The sequence below is a fragment of the Narcine bancroftii genome, chromosome 3 (genome assembly GCF_036971445.1).
Source record: "Narcine bancroftii isolate sNarBan1 chromosome 3, sNarBan1.hap1, whole genome shotgun sequence".
Taxonomy (NCBI): domain Eukaryota; kingdom Metazoa; phylum Chordata; class Chondrichthyes; order Torpediniformes; family Narcinidae; genus Narcine; species Narcine bancroftii.
The window spans coordinates 234499138-234513789 of NC_091471.1; the positions used below are offsets into that span (position 1 = coordinate 234499138).

The 14652-nt window shown below is 48.7% G+C and overlaps 1 long non-coding RNA gene across 2 annotated transcripts; it reads left to right on the plus strand.

Moving 5' to 3' along the window:
* Positions 1-941: 941 nt before the first annotated feature.
* LOC138756414 (uncharacterized) lies at positions 942-7012 on the plus strand. Of its 2 annotated transcripts, XR_011353057.1 has the most exons (4): positions 942-1025; positions 1744-1778; positions 2216-2335; positions 5202-7012. It is a non-coding gene; the product is annotated as an uncharacterized lncRNA (long non-coding RNA). The 2 variants fall into 2 exon arrangements; XR_011353056.1 differs by lacking the exon at positions 1744-1778 and having other exon boundaries at positions 2144-2335.
* Positions 7013-14652: the final 7640 nt, after the last annotated feature.

Sequence of the window (14652 nt, forward strand, 5' to 3'; positions counted from 1 at the left end):
AGAGTCAATAGGCGAAGCGATATAACCTTTTTATTCAACATTCTTGCAAGAGCAGGTGTCCTTCAGAAAGGCACACACACTGCCTTTTTTATACACATTTCTTGGTGTTAATAACCAATCCTCCGTTAGTTTAATTGGTTAGTTAACTGAGTAATTGATATGTTAGCTTAACCTATCAAAAGCTGTTCCCCTGCTGGTCTTAAAGCCTGTCCTTGTTTACTTCTCCCACTACCCTCATTTTTTCTACCACTAACCTTATTTATTCTCATCCCCATTTGGTATGATGTTTTGTCACATGTTCCCGTTCTTTCGCGGTTTTTTTAGCAAGTTGGCCTTGGCTGCAATCTCTTCTAGGAACTGACCTTCATATGTATTTTAGCAGATGCCCCTATCCCTCTAAATCCATCCTATCCATGGATAGTCTCACATCTGCTTTCTCTGGGCAGCCATTATTAACACTGCTCATCACATTCTGCAAAAACAGCACTTGGAGACTTTTCACAGTGTGGGTGGGATGGACCCCTGGATAGGACGGGTTTAGAGGGGTAGGGGCAGTTGGAACAAGTGTGGATGGGACAGATCCATGGATAGGATGGGATTAGAGGGGTAGAGGCAGGTGGGACCAGTGTGCTGGGACAGATCCATGGATAAGATGGGATTAGAGGGGTAGGGGCAGGTGGGATCAGTGTGGGTAGGATGGATCCATGGATAGGATGGATCTGAAGGGATAGAGGCAGGTGGGACCAGTGTGGGTAGGACAGATCCATGGTTAGAATGGGTTTAGAGGGGTAGGGGCAGGTGGGGCCAGTGTGGGTGGGACGGATTCATAGATGGGATGTGTGGGTGGAGTTAGGGGTGTGATGTCACACTCAGTGGGCATGTCATTTCATTGATGATCTCACAGGAGCCGGAGAGCTGGGCCTTTCCGACGTTACAACGACAGGAGCAGGCACCACCCTCCCCTCTATCCTCCCTTTCATCAACGGCTGGTGTCAGCAGGGGTCCAGATGTGGTGGATGGTGTTGGTTGGTGTGCTGGTGGTGGGAACAAAGGGCGAGTGTGGGAAGGGGGGGAGAAATGGGCGAGAGGGGAATAGTGGGGAGAGAGTGAGGTCGCAAGACAGAGAGGAAGAGGGGTGGAGAAAGTAGGGAGAGAGTGGGCGAGAGAGATAAGAGAGGGAGAGAGGGACCCAGAGCGTGGAGAGGGGTGAGATAGGAGGAGATAATGGGAGGGATTGGGAGAGACTGAGGAGATAGGGGAGTGGGAGGAGAGAGGGGAGAGAATGGATATAGAGGGTAAAGTTGGGGGTAGAGGGGAGAGTGTGGGGGAGCAGGGAGAGGGATAGAGTGAGGGAGAGAGGATGGGTAGAGTGAGAGGAAAAAGAGGAGGGAGAAAGAAGGGGAGAGAGGAGAGGGTGGGGAATAGAGGGGTGGAGAGAGGGATGAGTGAGAGGGGAGAGAGGAGCTGGGGGTGGGGAGTGGAGAGAATGGCGGGAGAGAGAGAGTGGGTGAGAGAGGGGGAGAGAAAGTGGGGTACAGAGGGGTGGAGAGAGGAATGAGGGAGAGGAGAGAGAGGAGCTGGGGAGGTGGGAAAGAGGGGGGAAGGAAAGGGGGGAAGAGAGAGAGGAAGAGAAAGAGAGAGGGTGAAGGAGGTTGGAGAGGGTCTCTCACTCTGTCTGGACCCTCCAGTGTTGGCTGAGGCATCCAATAATTCTCTCTCTTTTTGGTTCTCGGGTTCGGACAGGGAGGGGACAGTCCAATGCTTGTTTAATCCCCTAGGTGAGTTTGTGGTGGGGGGGTGTGGATGGATCTTTTCCAGGGATCTCACTCCTTCCTTTTCACTCCCCACCCTTTCATCTCATTCCCCTCCCCTTCCCCCTCACTCACCCCTTCCTCTTCACTCCCCTCCACTTTCCCCTCACTCCTTCCCCTTTCCCTTTACTCCCTCTCCTTCCCCCTCACTCCCCACCCCTTCCCCCTCACTCCCCTCCCACCTCACTCCATCCCCTTTTCCCTCATTCCCACCTCTTCCCCATCACACCCCTCCCCTTCCCCCAATCCCACCTTTTCCCTCACTCCCCACCCCTTCCCATTCACTCCCTTCTCCTTCCCCCTCCCTCACACCCTTTCCCCCTCACTTCCAGTCAGATGAGGCCACTCCGTGAGCGAGGAGAAGGGAACACTGATACAGAATTTCACTCCTCGCCATCCCACAGTTTGCAGGGACCTGGAGACTTCACATCTGTGTCGTGGTCTGGAGGGGGTCAACAAGACTCTTTGCAAAAAGATTGACTGCTGCTACCACCAGACACACTGTTATCGCAAGACCCCCAGTTGTAAGTGTCCATTCATGGTTTCCCCAAGGATACGTAGACTGCAGATGTGCACGGTGCTCCCGGTGTGGGTTACGGAGATTGGATACTGCGCACGGTGCTCCCGGTGTGGGATCTGGAGACCCGAAATCTCCATCTTTCTTCCACATCCCTCCCTTTCTCCTGCAGATATCGGCGGGTACATGGCGAACGGAATATTCGTTCTGGAATTGTGTTGGTTCTCCTGTCCTAGCTTTTCTGTTGCTGTGGTTGGTGGTGAAAATACTGTGGGATCATTAACAGGGGGTGAGGTGGAGAGGGAGGGGGGAGAGGGGGGGAGAGGGGGAGAGAGGGCAGAGAGAGGGGGAGAATGGGTGGAGAGAGGGGGAGAATGGGGGAGTGGGGTGAGAGGTGGGACAGGGGAGAGAGGGGAGAGAGGGCAGAGAAGGGAAGTGAAGGGGAGAGAGGGTGCACAGAGGGGGAGAATGGGGGAGCAGGGTGAGAAGTGGGACAGGGGAGAGAGGGGAGAGAGAGAGGGGAGAGAGAGAAAAAGGGGAGAGAGGAGGGAGGGGAGGGAGGGGGACAGAGAGCGGGGAGAGGGGGGAGAGGAGGAGAGAGGGGAGAGGGGAAGGGGAGAGGGGAAGTGAAGGGGAAAGAGGGCGGAGAGAGGGGGAGAATGGGGGAGCGGGGTGAGAGGTGGGACAGGGGAGAGAGGGGAGAGAGGAGAAGTGAAGGGGAGAGAGGGAAGAGAGAGGGGAGAGAGGGGGAGAGGGAGGGAGGATGGGGAGGGAGGATGGGGAGGGAGGATGGGGAGGGAGGATGGGGAGGGAGGATGGGGAGGGAAGACAGGGGGGGGACAGAGAGCGGGGAGAGGGGGGGAGAGGCGAAATGAAGTGGAAAGAGGGCGGAGAGAGGGGGAGAATGGGGGAGCGGGGTGAGAAGTGGGACAGGGGAGAGAGGGGAGAGGGAGGGGAGAGAGGGGAGGGGAGGGGGACAGAGAGCAGGGAGAGGGGGAGAGAGGGGGAGAGGGGAAGTGGAGAGAGGGCAGACAGAGGGGGAGAATGGGGGAGCAGGGTGAGAGGTGGGACAGGGGAGAGAGGGGAGAGGGGAGGGGAAGTGAAGGGGAGGGAGTAGGGAGAGAGAGAGAGAAGGGAGAGAGAGGGAGAAGGGGAGAGGGAGGGAAGACAGAGAGCGGGGAGTGAGGGAGAGAGGGGGAGTGGGGAAGTGAAGGGGAGAGAGGGTGGGGAGAATGGGGGAGCAGGGTGAGAGCTGGGACAGAGGAGAGAGGGGAGAGAGGGTGGAGAGGGGAAGTGAAGAGGAGAGAGGGAGGAGAAAGAGAGAGAGGGGGAGAATGGGGAGAGCGGGAGAGGAAGGGGGGACAGAGAGTGGGGGGGAGAATGGGAGAGCAGGGTGAGAGGTGGGACAGGGAAGAGAGGAGGGGGTGAGAGTGGGGAGAGGTGGGACGGGAGAGAGGGGGAGAAAGAGGAGGAGAGAGGGAGAGAGGGGAAGAGGAAAGGGAGAGAAGGAAGAAGGGGAAGGAGAGAGATAGAGGGAGGGGAAAGGGGGTAGAGAGAGGTGTACGAAAGGGGAAAGAGGGGCAGAGAGGCGAGAGAGAGGGGTATAGGTGGGTGAGAGAGGGGAGAGAGAGGAGAGGGGGAGAGATGGGAAGAGGAAAGGGAGAGAGGGGAGAGGGGGAAAGGGGGGATAGAGAGAGAGGGGTAGAGAGGGGTGCAAGTAATGGAAGAAGGAGAAGGAAAGGGGTAAGAGGGAGAGAGAGAGAGAGGGGGAGAAAGAGGAGAGAGAGGGGAAAGAAAGGATAGAGAGGAGAGAGGGGGAAAGGGCAGAGAGGGGAGAGGGGAGAAGGGTAGAGAGGAGTGAAAGAAAGGGGAGAATGGGAAAAAGGTGCAGAGGGGGTAGAGAGAATGGAAGGAAGGGCAAGAGATGTATAGAGAGGGTGAGAAAGGGGAGGGGGAGAGAGGGGAAACAAGGGCGAGAGAAAGGTGAGAGGGGTAGAGAGAGGAGAGAAAGAGGGAAAGATGGAGAGAGAGGGGAGAGAGGGGAGGATCAAGAGAGAAGGAGAGAGGGGTTGAGAGAAAGAAGGAGAAAAAGGAACGAGAGAAGGAGAGAGGGGAGGGAAGGTGGGAGGAGAGAGGACAAATCGAGGGGAGAGGTGGGCGGAAGAGGGAGGACAGTGAAGGAAGATGGGAGTGACACGAAGAGGGTGTTGTGGGCATGAGGTGGGTCAATATGAGGGAGATTGTTATCACGGGGGGAGGAGAATGAGTGCAGGGACCCAGTGGAAGGCTGGAGTAGGGGATTGAGGGGATAATGGAATGGGGAGCAAGGTGGGGGGGAGGGAGGGAAGAAAGGAGGAGAGGGAAGAAAGGGGGAGAGAGGGAGAGAGATAGAGAGGGAGGAAAGGGGGGGAGATAAGCACTCCATCTCATTCTCCCAACTCCCCTCTCTCTCCTCCTCTCTCTACCTACTCTCTCCCCTTCTTTCACCCTCCCTCTCCTCCCCTCTCACCTCCTCTCTCTCCCCATATCTCCCCATCTCTCTCCACTTCCCCCTCTCCCCCTCCCTCCTCCTCTCTCTCTCCCCATCTCTCTTCCCCTCTCCCTTTCCTCCTCTCTCTCCCACCCCATCTCTCTCTCTCTCGCTCTCTCCCCCTCCCTCTCCTCCTCCATCTCCCCCCTCTATCTCCTCCTCTCTCTACCTACTCTCTCACCTTCTTTCACCCTCCCTCTCCTCCCCTCTCACCCCCTCTCTCTCCCCATATCTCCCCATCTCTCTCCACCTCTCCCTCTCCTCCTCCCTCTATCTCCTCCTCTCTCTCCCTCTCTCCTCCTCTCTCTCTCTCTCTCTCCAACTCTCTCCCCCTTCCCCTCAGGAATCTATGCAAAGCCCGTCTCCATGCCGGGCAATACAATAAGGATGATGTGAACCGCATGCTGAGGAGGCTGCAAATGAGGTCAGTACACCCCCCACCCCCAACCCAGCTGCAAATCCAGGCTCTGCGACGGATCAGTCCTTGGTCCCCCCCAACTCCAGTCCCAGAAGCAGGGGCAGCTACGTTCACAGACCCTAGCCCCCATTATTTTGTCCTCAGACCTGCCACTGCTGGTCACTTCACTCCCTGCCATGATCCATATGTCCACTCCTGGAGCAATGATAGCTATTTCCAAAGTGTTCCCCAACCCAAAAAACAGCCTTTTTGTCCTTCTAGTCTGTGCGGAACTATTATTCTGCCTCGTGCCACTGACCTACACCCAGTTCATACCCCTCACAGCCACGGACATGTCCGAAATCTTCTTAAATGTTCAAATTGAGCCCAAATTCATCACTTCGCCTCATTCCACACTCCCATCCCTCTCTGTGTTAAGTTGTTGCCCCTAAACTTTTCCCCTTTCACCCTTAACCCGTGTCCTCTTGTTTCTAACCACCCTCAGTGGGAAAACCTGACCTATATTTACTCTGTCCATCCCCCTCATTATTTTAAATCCCTCGATCAAATCTCCCCTCATTCTTCTACACTCCAGGGATTAAAGAGACAACCTGTTTAACCTTTCCATATAACTCAGTTCCCGAAGTCCTGGCAACATCCTCTATCAAATCTCCCTTCATTCTTCTACACTCCAGGGAATAAAGTCCCAACCTATTTAACCTTTCCCTGTAACTCAGTCCCTGAAGACCCGGTAACATCCTAGTAAATCTTCTCTGCACTATCCTGTAGTGCAGTGAGCAAAACTGCACACAATATTCCAGATTTGGCCTCACCAATGTCTTAAACAAGTTTAACATAACTTCCAGACTCATCTTTACTATGTTAGACAGAAGGAGTGAAGTTATTCCCAACGTCAGGAGAGACAGGAATGGGGATGGAGGTGCTTATACAAGAGAGAATGGTGGAGAAGGAACTTCACTCTGTGTCCCAACCTGCGAGTGTGTGATGGACGGGGGAGAGGAAGCTTAATTCTGTGTCACACCCCGGGAGTATGTGATGGGATGGGGGTGAGGAAACATCACTCTGTGTCCCACCTGAGGAGTGGGTGAGGGGACGGGGGAGAGGGAGTTTCATTCCGTGTCCCAACCTGCGAGTGTGTGATGAGACGGGGGAAAGGAAGCTTAACTCTGTGACCCACCCCGGGAGTGTATGACGGAACAGGGGAGAGGGAGTTTCACTCTGTGTCCCACCCCGGGAGGGTGTGATGGGACGGGGTGAGGGAGATTGATTCTGTTTACCACCCCGGGAGTATGTGATGGGACAGGGGAGAGGGGGCTTCACTCTGTGTCCCATCCCGGGAGTGTGTGAAGGGACGGGGGAGAGGGAGGTTCAGTCTGTGTCCCACCCCAGGAGTGTATGATAGGACGGAGGAAGAGGAAGTTTCACACTGTGTCTGTGGTGCACTGTTAGACAGAATCAGACACACACAAGGTGAAGACTGAACAACCAGGCTTTAATCCACCAAAACCTCCACAGAGCCAGGCTGGCTCTCCGTGGCTGCAGCAACTCTGAGTGAGGCCTTGGGAGGCCGGCGCAGGCTTATATCCTGGAGGGTGATTGACACTCGACCGGGTGTTGTCCTGTACCCTTACCCTCCTGCAGGTACAGAAGTTTCCCCTTGCAGTAGACCGGTGGTGTATCACCACATTCACCCACTTCTTTAAAATTGTCCCATGGGTCGGGGGGGGGGGCGGCAGTAACAAGGAATCATACCCACTATGTAAACACAATATTTACAGGTTGAGATGATTTGGCGGTCGCTGGGGTCTCTGTGACTGTCATAGGACTGGCTCCTGGTCACTGGTCAGAGGGAAAGTGGGGGGGCTGGTGATACGGTTGTATGTGGCTGGTGTGGTGTCACGCGGAGGGGTGGTCGGGGGGCTGGGGTCAACATATGCGGGTCATATTGGATGGGTGGAGGGGGTGGGTTCATCTCCTAAGGCTGAAGTGGGCTCCTGGTGGTCAAGGAGGCCCTGCATGCCCCATAACTGCCTGGGGACGGGGATGTATGTCTGGTCAGCGTCATCCTGGGTTGAAGGGTGGTGTGGTGGGTGCTCCTGCTGGTGCCAGGTCCCTGGTTGGGACGATGTCCTCCCTGCCACTGCTGAACCTAACGTAAGCGTAGTTATGGTTTACATGAAGGAGGTAAACCTGCTCTACCAGGGCTTCGGCCTTGTGCATCAGTATACGCTTACGCAGAAGCACCGGACCCGGGGACGTGAGCCATGCTGGGAGTGACATTCCAGTCGCCGACCTCCTGGGGAATGAGAACAGGCGTTCGTGAAGGGTCTCGTTGGTAGCTGTGCACATCAGCGACTGAATGGCATGGAGCGCCTTGGGTAGGCATCCTGCCAGTACTCAATGACCCACCCTTTTGACCTGAAAGCCAGGAGGTCTGCCTTCCAGACCACCCCATTCTCGTATTCCACTTGCCCATTGCCTTTCGGGTTATAGCTTGTCGTGCCCCTCGCCATCAGGTACTGGCGCAGCTTGTCGCTCATGAAACTAGAACCCCGGTCGCTGTGGATGAAGGCAGGGTAGCAAAACATGGTGAAAATCTACCCCAAGGCCCTGATGACGGTGGCCGTGGAGGTGTCTGGGCAAGGGAAAGCGTGAGTACTCATCCACTATCGTGAGGAAGTAGACATTTTGGTTCGTGGAAGGCAGGGGCCCTTTGAAGTCCATGCCGAGACACTCAAAAGGCCAAGTAGCCTTTACAATGTGGGCCTGGGAGGGCGGTGGAAGAAGTGGAATTTACACTCCGCACAGACCCGACAGGCCTTGGTCATGTCCCTGACATCCCTGATGGTGTATGGCAGATTTCGGAACTTAACAAAATGGTACAACCGGGTGATGCCCGGATGGCAGAGGGACTCTTGCAATGCCTGCAACCTGCCATCATGCATAGATGCGCAGGTGCGAGAGAGGGCATCAGGGGAGTCCTTAAACTTCCTGGGGTAGTTGTAGTTGTAGCTGTAGGTTGCCAGCTCGACTCCAGTGCAGGATCTTGTCATTCTTGATCTTCCTCTTGTGGGTAGTGTTAAACATGAATGCCACGGCCCGCTGGTCCGTGAGGAGCATGAATCTCCTGCCGGCCAGGTAGTGGTGCCAGTGGCGGACCGTTTCCACAATCGCCTGGGCCTCCTTTTCCCCTCCCACCTGAGGGGAAAAGTTGTGGCTGGGACCAGAGGGTGGACCTTTCCGAGAAGCGAGGGACCCACTGCGAGTAATAAGAGAACAGGCCCAGGCACCTGCGGAGGGCCTTTAGCGTCGGGGGGAGGGGTAACTCCATTAACAGGCGCATCCTTTCCGGATCTGGACCAACGACCCCATGGGCCAAGATGTACTCAGGATGGTGAGGCGGGTGGTGCTAAACACACACTTCTCCTTGTTGTAAGTGAGGTTCAGTTCCCCGGCCGTCTGGAGGAATTTTTCCAGGTTAGCTTCGTGCTCCAGGCCGCAGATAATGATGTTATCCAGATATGGGAACGTCGCCTTCAGCTTGTGGTGGTCTACCATGTGATCCATCTCCCGCTGGAAGATGGAGACCCCGTTCGTGACCCCCAAAAGGAACCAGGCGGAACTGGTACAGATGCCCATCCATCTCAAAGGCGGTGTAGGGCTTGTCCTCCGGGTGGATAGGGATTTGGTGATATGCCAACTTCAGGTCAATCGTGGAGAAAACCCGGTAGCGGGCTATCTCATTGACCATGTCGGCGATCCTCAGCAGGGAGTAGGCATCCAGCTGGGTGTGCCAATTAATAGTCTGGCTGTAATCCACGACCATCTTAGGCTTACTTCCCCTTTGACCACCAGGACTTGGGCTCTCCAAGGGCTGTTACTGGGCTCTATAGCACGTTCCACCAGGAGTCGCCACACCTCCGGCTTAATGAAGTCCCTGTCTGCAGTGCAATAGCGCCTACTTCTGGCGACTATCGGCTTGCATCCTAGCGCAAAATGTGGAAAGAGCACCGATGGGGTGATGCACAGTGTGGAGAGGCTGCAGATTGGCCAGTAGGTTGGCGGGTTATGCAATGTGCAATGTGGGTTGGGGCCCCCCTGAAGCAAGGGTGACACTCTGCAGGTGGCACTGGAAATCCAGGCCCAGGAGGAGTGGTGCGCAGAGTTTGGGCATGACCAGGAGCCTGAATCCTGTGGTAGTCTCCCCTCCCACCATTATATCGATCAAGTAGCACCCGAGGGTACCAACAGTCTTATCCTTGGCGGCGAGGGCGATCGAGCAGGTGGTGGGGTGGACCTTTAACCTTAGGGAGTGGACCACGCTTGGGTGAATAAAGCTCTCAGTGCAGCCACTGTCCAGCAGGCACTTTGTTACCTGCCCGTTGACTTGCACGTCCATCATCGAGCGCCCGAGATCTTGAGGGATGTCCCTGGTCAGTGTGGTGGTGACCAGGACTGTCTTGGAGTCAGAGTCGTTGCTATCCAGAGGGATGGGGAGCGTCGACAGGGCTGCCTGGTCATCACCTGTGTTGAAAACGTGGACATCGGTCGTGAGGTGCAGTGTGCGGTAGCCGATGGCCTCTGGAGGCATAGGGAGCGTTAGTAGGGTGGCCTGGTCATTGCCTGTGTTGACCACGTTGCTGTCAGTGGCTGGGTGCGGTGTGCAGCAGCTGATGGCACCCGTAGGCATGGGGAGCGTCGGTAGGGCAGCCTGGTCATCAACCACATTGACCACATCGTTCGCAACGTTGTCGGGGGCCGTTGCGTGGCTGGCCTCCTTGCCCAGCCGTGTCCGCTGCACCAGGGGAAGTGACATCATCATGGCCAGCGGCAGTGATGTCACACTGTGAGCCGTAAGTGACATCGCGCCGTGAGCCGAAAGTGGTGTCGTTGTAGTTCTCAGTGAGTGATGCCGGTGAGGGTGGGAGCTGGTGCAGATGCTCGGGGCACCACTGTGAGGTCACTGGCGGGGCCAGATGCTACATGGTCGAAGTTGGGGAAGGGAGAAGTCATGGGGACAATGGTGCTGACTGGCACATGCACGTGGGGGGGTCTGTGGGGGAGGTAGGGAGGTCATAGAAGGCCGTTGAGCTGCCAGCAGTTTAGAGAGGCACACTTTTGCAAAGTGGCCTTTTTTTAAAATTTTTTTATTTTTCACACTATCAACCACATTGATCAAGATACATACATTTTTCTTTTCAAATATATAGTGTCGTTTTCTCCCCCCTCTCCCTCTTCCCATCCCACCCTCCCTACCTACCCTCCCATTCATTTAAAGTACAAAATCTAAGATACATTAAACTCGTCAAACAATGTTGTCACTCAATAAAAATAAACAAGAAATTCCACTGAGTCAATTCTTTTCATTTCCTTCTCCTTCTGTCATTTTAGGTGGTAGATGTCCCCGGTAGGTTTTCTCTATCGTGTTTCATGTATGGCTCCCATATTTGTTCAAATATTGTAATATTATTTCTTAAATTATATGTTATTTTTTCTAATGGAATACATTTATTCATTTCTATATACCATTGTTGTATTCTCAAGTTATCTTCTAATTTCCAGGCTGACATAATACATTTTTTTGCTACGGCTAGGGCTATTCTAACTAATCTTTTTTGTGCACCATCCAAATCAAGTCCAAATTCTTTGTTTTTTATGTTACTTAGGAGGAAGATCTTTGGGTTTTTTTGGTATATTGCTTTCTGTGATTTTATTTAATATCTGGTTTAGATCTTCCCAAAATTTTTTCACTTTCTCACATTACCAAATTGTATGAATTGTTGTTCCCATTTCTTTTTTACAACAAAAACATCTGTCAGATACTGTTGGGTCCCATTTATTTAACTTTTGAGGTGTAATGTATAGCCTGTGTATCCAGTTATATTGTATCATATGTAACCTCGTATTTATTGTATTTCTCATAGTTCCTGAGCATAACTTCTCCCATGTTTCCTTCTTTATCTTTATGTTTAAATCTTGTTCCCATTTTTGTTTAGTTTTACCATTTGTTTCCTCATTCTCCTTTTCTTGCAGTTTAATATACATATCATTGTGTCTGTAATCACATATTCAAAGTTACTTCCCTCTGGTAAACTCAGACTGCTTCCTAATTTGTCCTTCAAGTGGGATTTCAGTTGGTAGTATGCCAACACTGTATCGTGAGTTATATTATATTTATCCTTCATTTGTTCAAAGGATAATAATTTATTTCCTGAAAAGCAATTTTCTATTCTTTTGATCCCTTTTTTCTCCCATTCTCTAAAGGAAAGGTTATCTATTGTAAAAGGGATTAGCTGATTTTGCGTCAGTATTAGTTTTGGTAATTGGTAATTTGTTTTATTCCTTTCTACATGAATCTTCTTCCAAATATTGAGCAGATGATGTAATACTGGAGAATTCCTTTCTTTCTTTTTCAATCTTTTTATTATTATTATAATTTATAAACACATACAGTTCAAAGAGATATAAAAAATACATAGTAAGTAATGAATTAATACAGAGATATTAAACAATAATATTACAGAATAAAAATATATCATAAAAATTTTTTTTTGATCAGTTTAGGGTGTGAACTATCTCTAAAAAAAAGATATAATTAATAACAATATATGAAAAAAGAGAAAAAAAAACCCCAAAAAAGAAGAAAAATCAAATCTGAATTTAAAAAAAACTTAAAAAAAACCTACAGATATAGCTAAACCACGCCGATCACTCCGATCTCATCTTACAGCCCAATTATAATACATAATTATAGAAAGAAAACAGAGCCAGATCAACTCACCACAAATGAAAATATTGAATAAATGGTCGCCAGGTTAACTCAAACTTAGAAGGGGATTCATAGACAGAGTTTCTAATTTTCTCTAAATTTAAACATAGTATAATTTGGGTAAACCATTGGAAAACAGTGGGAGGATTTACCTCTTTCCAATTCAATAGTATAGATCTTCTAGCCATTAGTGTAAGAAAAGCAATCATACGATCCGCAGGAAGAGATAAATAAGTCAAATCTATCATAGGTAATCCAAAAATTGCAGTAATGGGATGTGGTTGTAAATCAATATTCAAAACAGTAGATATAATGGAAAAAATTTCCTTCCAATAATTCTGTAAAGAGGGACAGGACCAAAACATATGTGTAAGGGAAGCTATTTCCAATTGACATTTATCACATATAGGATCGATATGAGAATAAAAGCGATGGAGTTTATCTTTAGACATATGAGCTCTATGAACAACTTTAAACTGTATTAGTGAATGTTTTGCACATAGAGAAGAAGAGTTTACCAGTCGCAGAATTTTATTCCAATTTTCATTAGAAATATGAAGGTTGAGTTCTCTTTCCCAATTATTTTTAAACTTTTCAAAAGTCCCAGAATTTATTTTTGTAATTATATTATATAATTTAGATATCACACCTTTTTGAGGGAATTTTGAATATAGTATATCCTCTAAAACAGTCGTAGTCTCCCGATTGGGAAAAGAGGGTAAAGTCGAAACTAAGAAACTCCTAATCTGCAAATATCGAAAGAAATGAGATCGAGGTAAATCATATTTCATGGATAATTGTTCAAATGACATGAAAGAGTTATCCAAGAATAAATCCGAAAAGCATGTTATACCTTTAACTTTCCAGAGTAAATAAGCTTGATCAATTAGAGAGGGATGAAAAAGGAAATTTAGTACAATAGGAGTTTCCAAGATAAAATGACTTAGGCCAAAAAATCTCCGGAATTGAAACCATATACGTAGTGTATGTTTAGCCATTGGATTATCAATTTGTTTATATAATTTAGTAAGAGTGAAAGGGAGAGCAGCTCCCAAAATAGAGCTAATTGAAAAATTTTGTATCGGTTTAATTTCTAAATTTACCCAATGGGGATTTAGAGATAATTCTGAATAATTCAACCAATACCTTAAGTAACTAATATTAATTGCCCAATAATAAATTCTAAAGTTGGGTAATGCCAACCCTCCCTCTAGTTTAGATTTCTGTAAATATTTTTTCCCCAATCTAGGATTCTTGTTTTGCCAGATATACGAGGACAATTTAGAATCGACCTTATCAAAAAAAGATTTAGGAACAAAAATAGGTATAGCTTGGAATATATATAAAAATTTAGGTAAGATCATCATCTTAATAGCATTAATTCTGCCTATCATGGATAGGGATAATGGTGACCAATTGGTAAGTAAACTGCCGATCAGGTCCAATAGAGGGAAAAAATTAGTCCTAAACAAATCTTTATGTTTTTTAGTAATCTTAATCCCTAAATATATAAAATGGTCTCTAGCTATTTTAAAAGGTAAACTATCATAAATAGGGACCCATCCATTAAAAGGGAATAATTCACTTTTATTTAAATTCAGTTTATATCCCGAAAAATTACTAAATTGGGCTAATAAAGATAAAACTGCAGGAATAGAATTTTCAGGATTGGAAATATATAACAATAAATCATCTGCATATAGTGATACTTTATGAATATCCCTGCAATGAATAATACCAGTAATATTGGGTGCTTCTCTGATAGCAATTGCCAAAGGTTCTAAAGCTAAGTTAAATAATAAAGGGCTAAGGGGGCACCCTTGCCTGGTGCCCCGAAATAATCGAAAATATGGCGATCTTTGGGTATTAGTAAAATCCGAGGCAACCGGGGAATTATAAAGAAGTTTAATCCAAGATATAAATATCGGACTAAAATTAAATTTTTCAAGAACTCTAAATAAATAAGGCCATTCTACTCTATCGAAGGCCTTCTCAGCATCTAGTGAAATAACACATTCTGAAGACTTATGTGAAGGAGTGTAAATAATATTCATCAATCTTCTAATATTAAAGGAGGAATAACGATTTTTAATGAATCCAGTCTGGTCTTCAGAGATAATATATGGTAATATCTTCTCTAGCCTTGTCGCTAGAATTTTAGAGAAGATCTTAGAATCAACATTCAACAAAGAAATAGGTCTATAAGAAGAACATTCGGTCGGGTCTTTATTTTTTTTCAAGATTAGGGAAATCGTAGCTCTGTAAAATGATTGTGGTAGTTTACCCAATGTGATAGATTCATCAAACATCTTAATCAGCCAGGGAGAGAGAGTAGAAGAAAAAGCTTTATAAAATTCCACAGAATATCCATCGGGACCTGGTGCTTTCCCCGAGTTCAGTGAGAAAATAGTATTATTGATCTCCGAATCTGTAATGGGTTTACTTAATTCTAAGTTATCTTGAGGTAATACTTTTGGGAGTTTCAAATGTTCTAAAAAATTAAACATATTACTAAGGTCTTGAGGGGATTCTGTACTACATAAGGATGTATAAAAATTTTGGAAAGATTGATTTATCTCTTCCTGGTTAACAGTCAGTTCTCCATTC